The 5,853-nt window shown below is 41.7% G+C and overlaps 1 long non-coding RNA gene across 2 annotated transcripts; it reads right to left on the bottom strand.

Annotated features, from left to right (window-relative positions):
- Positions 1-206: 206 nt before the first annotated feature.
- LOC145423402 (uncharacterized) lies at positions 207-2,533 on the bottom strand. Of its 2 annotated transcripts, XR_013904456.1 has the most exons (4): positions 1,209-2,533; positions 963-1,125; positions 652-844; positions 207-356 (listed from the first exon to the last, which is right to left on the bottom strand). It is a non-coding gene; the product is annotated as an uncharacterized LOC145423402 (long non-coding RNA). The 2 variants fall into 2 exon arrangements; XR_013904455.1 differs by having other exon boundaries at positions 207-844.
- Positions 2,534-5,853: the final 3,320 nt, after the last annotated feature.

Raw genomic sequence — 5,853 nt, 5'->3', positions numbered from 1 at the left:
CTGGAGATTTTGCTGTGTAGAATCACATTAAACATCAATCACTGTTAAAATTTAGAAACCGAAAGCCATTTTTTATTTCTGCATACCTGCTGATATTTTTTTAGTGCTTTTAGAGGGCTTTGATGTGGCAGCCATCACAATTGCCTGTTTTCCATTAGTACCTACCCCTGTTTTTCCAGTAGGTTATAGTACCATGTAGTTTTTCCAGTAACTACTGCACCAAGGTTCCAAGTGATCCAAAGTGATCAGAAAATTTGACATAGACTGAATGCCACCAGGTGGCTGGTCAATGGTGTCACTCGATAAGTTATGAGTGCGCCTCCTTCGTGAAAATCCAAGCCATCATTTTTGAAACTCTGAAATGTTTGAAATAGCGACCAAAATTAACAGCGTGATCCCTGAATTGAACACTAAAGTATAGACTGAGCAGCAGGCATTTTGTCACCTTGACGTCCATGCTTGCTGTGGCATTTATATCACTGGATGCTCGGCTGCATTGCTATAGTTACCCCAGGCACAGTAGGTGATACTCAATTTCAGTGAAAAACTAGATGCCCTAAGTCACGTTAAGCCAATTTGAGTAGGTACAAATGTAAAAATGGCTTAGGGTATGCAATTTATCAGTTCCAAAAAGTACAATTGTAGAAATACCTTGCATCTCCAGAGCCAATCCGAGTCACCATAATTATAGTCTATTTCTTCACCTGGACTTATGTCTCTGCTTGCAAATAAGCATAGATGGGGCTTTCCATTGATATTTAATATTTTCATCTTAGCACTTGGACTGATGTGGTTGTCGTTGACAAGTCTGCCTAATGACCCATCTTCTTGAGATGCATCCACACTGTGGGGTTAGGCAAAAAAGTATTAGCTTAACTAGTTAGTTAGGAAGCTTTTTTTTTCATAAATCAAAAGCAATGTGTCATTTAATCTTAATCAAACTACACTGATATAATACGCACCACCAGAGTTTTCCATCAAACTTGAATTCAAACATGAACACCTTCAGGCTGTCATGATAAACTCTGTGTCTCCGCTCACATTCTTCTTTTGTTATGAGTTTACCTCTGTATTCCAAAAGAAAGTCTCCTTTTTGGAATGGAACAGTCGTGAAAATGCCCCGACCTGAATTGCAGAGGCATACCAAGTGAGTGACAAAAGACAAAGTGACAAACTCCAAATCTAATCCAAACTAAAGACCAACTTACCTTTGAAGGCATTTATGTAGTGGATATCAAGTCCCAGTTTGTCCCTTCCAGCAGAAACATGACAGACTGCATCCTCCCGTGGAGGAATGCGTCTCCTTCGCATGTTCTCCTGTACGATTGGCTGTATTACCAAAGCATATAAAGTATTACGATTATCGTCATCATTGTCATCATCATCAGTAGTAGCAGAACTAGCAGTAGTGTAGTTTACAGCATAAACACAGCTGACTTATTCATAGTGCTAATTTATGCCTTCTTTTAAAATGTTAAAGGCCTAGTACTCAAAATGGCGACATGTGACATTTCTGTAATGGCGACTGCAGAGAGTGATACAAGTACTGAGAAAGCTTAGGCATCAAAACTGTAAGAAGTTTTTTCTTCAGGCATATAAATAAATACACGACTAAATACACTTATACCCTTGCTTTTATTTTAGGGCTGTCAGCAGAATGACAGACATTGGACAAACTGCCCGAAATTAGCTAACAGCGACATCAGGGATTTTGACTCAGACTGCGCTGGTTTAATTGTTAATCGCGTTAGTCGCGATGTCGGCATTAACACGTTTAAGCCACAATAATGCTTTAACACCGAGTAAATCCTAACACGGGTTAGCCCGCTTTATCGCGTTGACGCGGTTAGTCGTCAGCCCTATTTTATTTACTCAATGACAAACGCTGGGGCCGTTTTACTTCTTCAAAGACTCACTAACAGTCCATAAAGCATAAATTAAACCAGTTTAATATAGGCCTGTGCACCTATAATTTCATATAGTATTAAAGTCATGGTGCATTTTACATTAAAAAAGGCTTACCTTTGTGTTTTTAATCCGTCTTCGTATTGCCGTCGACATACACTTGTTAAAGGGCACGCGCGCGAAAGTTGTGGCGCCGTTTCCTGTAGGTACCGCCTATATATATAACCTACCAATCACAATGACTTCCGGCCGTGTGTATTGAAAATGTGTATTAAATTGCAGTACCTACACACATCCACTCTAACTCGAAACGTCGCTGTGCAATACACTGGAATACACAAAAATCAGGTGAGGGGTATAGGTGGACTTTTAAGAAAATCAGAAAATCTTTTAATTATAGTTTAATAAATGAATTTACACTACAGTTTAAGCAAATACAGGTCAAAAGATAAATAATGACCTCATAAGAAGTAGAAAAAATTATTATTTAGACACTTAAAAATGCATTTACAAGTCATGTTTTAGGGGGACACATGAATACACAGCAAAAAGTCGAAATGTCCCCGGAGCCCAGGTACAGCGCAGGTCAAATGTCAATCCATACCACATAGACGCACTCACACACACACACACACTCACACTCACACTCTCTTACTTCAGTGTCTATGACAGTGTCTTTCCTCACTGTAGGGTATAAGCACATATAAAACAGGAGTTTGTCAGCGCTCTGTGTGCGGGCAGGCGGAGAGGAGGATCCAAACGCAGGACTCGAACACTGAATTGTAACTCCAAAAAACCTCAGCTTTATTTGCTGGCAGAAAACAAAACAAAAACTGAGCAATGGTACTGAACACAAAAACACACAGGCATAATCCGAAGGTACAACGCAACAGGGAGCACACGAACACACGGCTTATATACACAGGGAGGTAATCGGGGAATGAGAAACAGGAGGGAGACACAGCTGGGAGAAATTGGACTAACGAGACAGGGGCACAGTCGAACCAAACACACTCACATGAGACACAGACCTTCACAATAAAACAGGAAACAAGAACCCACTAAACAAAGACGCAGACAGACAGAATATAACGCAAGCAACTGAAACAATACATGAAACAACAAATCCTTAAACACTGATAAACAGAAACAAGAAACTGATAATAATCTATCATTATCATCATCATCACCACCACCACAAGCACTACAAGAGAATAAGAAAACAATCCATAATGCAAAAACACACCAAAATAACTGAAACACAGATTCATCATAAAACCCAACAAAGCACCAGAGAAACATAAAGAACAATCCATCCATCCATCCATTCACTTCCACTTATCCTTTTCAGGGTCGCGGGGGGCGCTGGAGCCTATCCCAGCTGTCATAGGGCGAAAGGCGGGGTCCACCCTGGACAGGTCGCCAGTCTGTCGCAGGGCCAACACACAGGGACAGACAACCATTCACACTCACATTCACACCTAGTGGCAATTTGGATTATCCAATTAACCTATCCCCACAAGCTGCATGTCTTTGGACGGTGGGAGGAAGCCGGAGTACCCGGAGGGAACCCACGCAAACACGGGGAGAACATGCAAACTCCACACAAAGAACAATCCATCATTCAAAAATAAACCAAACCATAACAACTCAAAATACTGGCTCAAACAGTGTTAGTCATATATGTTATTTGCTTGTGTGGCAGCTTTATGGTAAACGGTTTTATCTGGTGATACCGTGTGAAACTGTATAACATGAAATCCATGGTCAGCTGCTACCATCAAGTGTTCATACACAGGAACTGTTCTCCACTCAGATACTGAAAAATGTGGAATTAGAAGGGTCGTGAAACGTTTCTTTATTTGGCACAAAATTACTTGAATAAAACCTCATATTTCTAAGCTCATATCTATATGGTCAGAATAAATAGTGTGTCTGTATTTATTTGCAGAAACCTAAAATTTTATATTTCAGTTAACAACAGCAAACAACAAAGAAACACATCGTATTTTATGATTGTAATGGCAATTTAAAAAAAGAATATAAGGAAATTCCAGCAAAACAAACTCTCAGACTCAAAGAGCCAGGTCAAAAGCAACAACAGCACTACCACCAGGCTTTTACTTAATAAGCTGAGCTAGAGCAGCTGGTACCCTAAAGAACATAAAATCTGAAAGTGGTGACTCTCCAAACTCACCATCCGCATGCGTTTACTGCAGCCACGCCTCTCCAGGTCTAGTAAACTTGCAATTAAGCCCTTACTGTTAATTCACATTGATCTAACAGACAGGAAGGGTATATAAAACGTTCCAACTACAAATTAAAAGTCCTAGCAGGATGTCATCACTTTAACCCTCATGTCTGGGTTATATTCCAGTTATGGATGATTGCCCAGTAATTTCTACAAGTCTCTCATCTTGGGCTGACGGCCATTGTCCTCCACATTTTTTTTCTAGGTTTTTTTTCAAGCTATTCTTGTTTTGCATCCAGTTTTGTGTCCAACCATTTCTTTTTCACCCAAACCAAAGTCCCCATCTCAGAGGTTGTAATGTTCGGTGCTTCTGTTTTTATTCCACGATATAGATACAAACTGAAGACATCAAATATTTGGAATTATGTAGCAAAGAGAAAATTGATAAATAACTCTAAATATGTTTTATAGTTTAGATTCCTGACAGTAGCCGCCCTTTGCCTTGTTGACAGCGCTGCAAACCCTCGGCCTTCTGTCATTGAGCTTCATGATGTGGCCACCTGAAATCTCACAGGTGAGCCTGTCAGGGTGCAGTTGTGGAGTTTCTTGCCTTCTTAATGGGGTTGGGACCATCAGTTGTGTTGTGCAGCGGTCAGGTTGGTGCACAGCTCACAGCTCTGTTTGACAACTGATAGAGTTCATATTATGGCGAGAACCAATCAGCTAAGTAAAGAGAAACAACAGCCCATCATTACTGTAAGGACTGAAGGTCAGTCAGTCTGCAACACTGCTAAAGCTTTGGCCCCAAGTGCAGTCGCAAAAACATCAAGACTACGATGAAACTGTCTGACATGAGGACGCCCCAGGAAAGGAAGACCAAGAGTCCGTCTGCTGCTGAGGATACATTCATCTGAGTCACCAGCCTCAGATCAGAGCCCAGATAGATGCCACACAGCTCCAGTAGCAGACACATCTGTACATGTTCAGAGGAGACTGTGTGAATCAGGCCTTTATGGTCAAATAGCTGCTGAGAAACACGACTGAGGAAAAGCAACAAGAAGAGATTTGTTTGGGCCAAGAAACACGAGGAATTAGACCATCTGTGCTTTGGTCTGATGAGTCCACAGCTGAGATCTTTGGTTCCACCTGTTGTGTCTTTGTGCGATGGTGAACGATGGTCTCTACATGCACTGTGAAGCCTGGAGCAGGAGGTGTGATGGTGTGGGGGGGCTTTGCTGCTGACACTGTTGGGGATTTATTCAAAATTGAAGGCAGACTGAAGCAGCATGGCTACCACAGCATCCTGCAGCCACATCCCATCATTTATTCTTCAGCAGGACAATGGCCCCGAACACACCTCCAGGCTGTGTGAGGGCTCTGTGACCAAGAAGGAGAGATGGAGTGCTGCACCTGATGGTCTGGCCTCCAGTCACCTGACCTAAACCCAGTGGAGATGGTTTGGGATGAGATGGAGGACCAACAAGAGCTCAGCATCTCTGAACTCCTTCAAGACTGTTGGAAACCTTTTCAGGTGACGACCTCAAAAACCATTAAATGAGAAGCTGTGTCCAAACCTTAGACTGGTAGTGTAAATATGCATATGTGAGCTTTTGCACCGACATATTAGACAACACTCAGCTTCATCATCACAACAGCAAACAAAGGAATACATTTTGTAGTAGACTTCCAGAGACTTGGTTCCAGGAAGAGTCAATGGTTCAGTGAAGCTGTTCTGTTAGTGTGTGGTGAACAAAATG

Source organism: Astatotilapia calliptera, chromosome 22 (assembly GCF_964374335.1).
Source record: "Astatotilapia calliptera chromosome 22, fAstCal68.1, whole genome shotgun sequence".
In the NCBI taxonomy this organism is placed as follows: Eukaryota; Metazoa; Chordata; class Actinopteri; order Cichliformes; family Cichlidae; genus Astatotilapia; species Astatotilapia calliptera.
The sequence above is the reverse complement of the archived record's forward strand: the minus strand, read 5'-3'. Positions and strand labels throughout refer to the sequence as shown.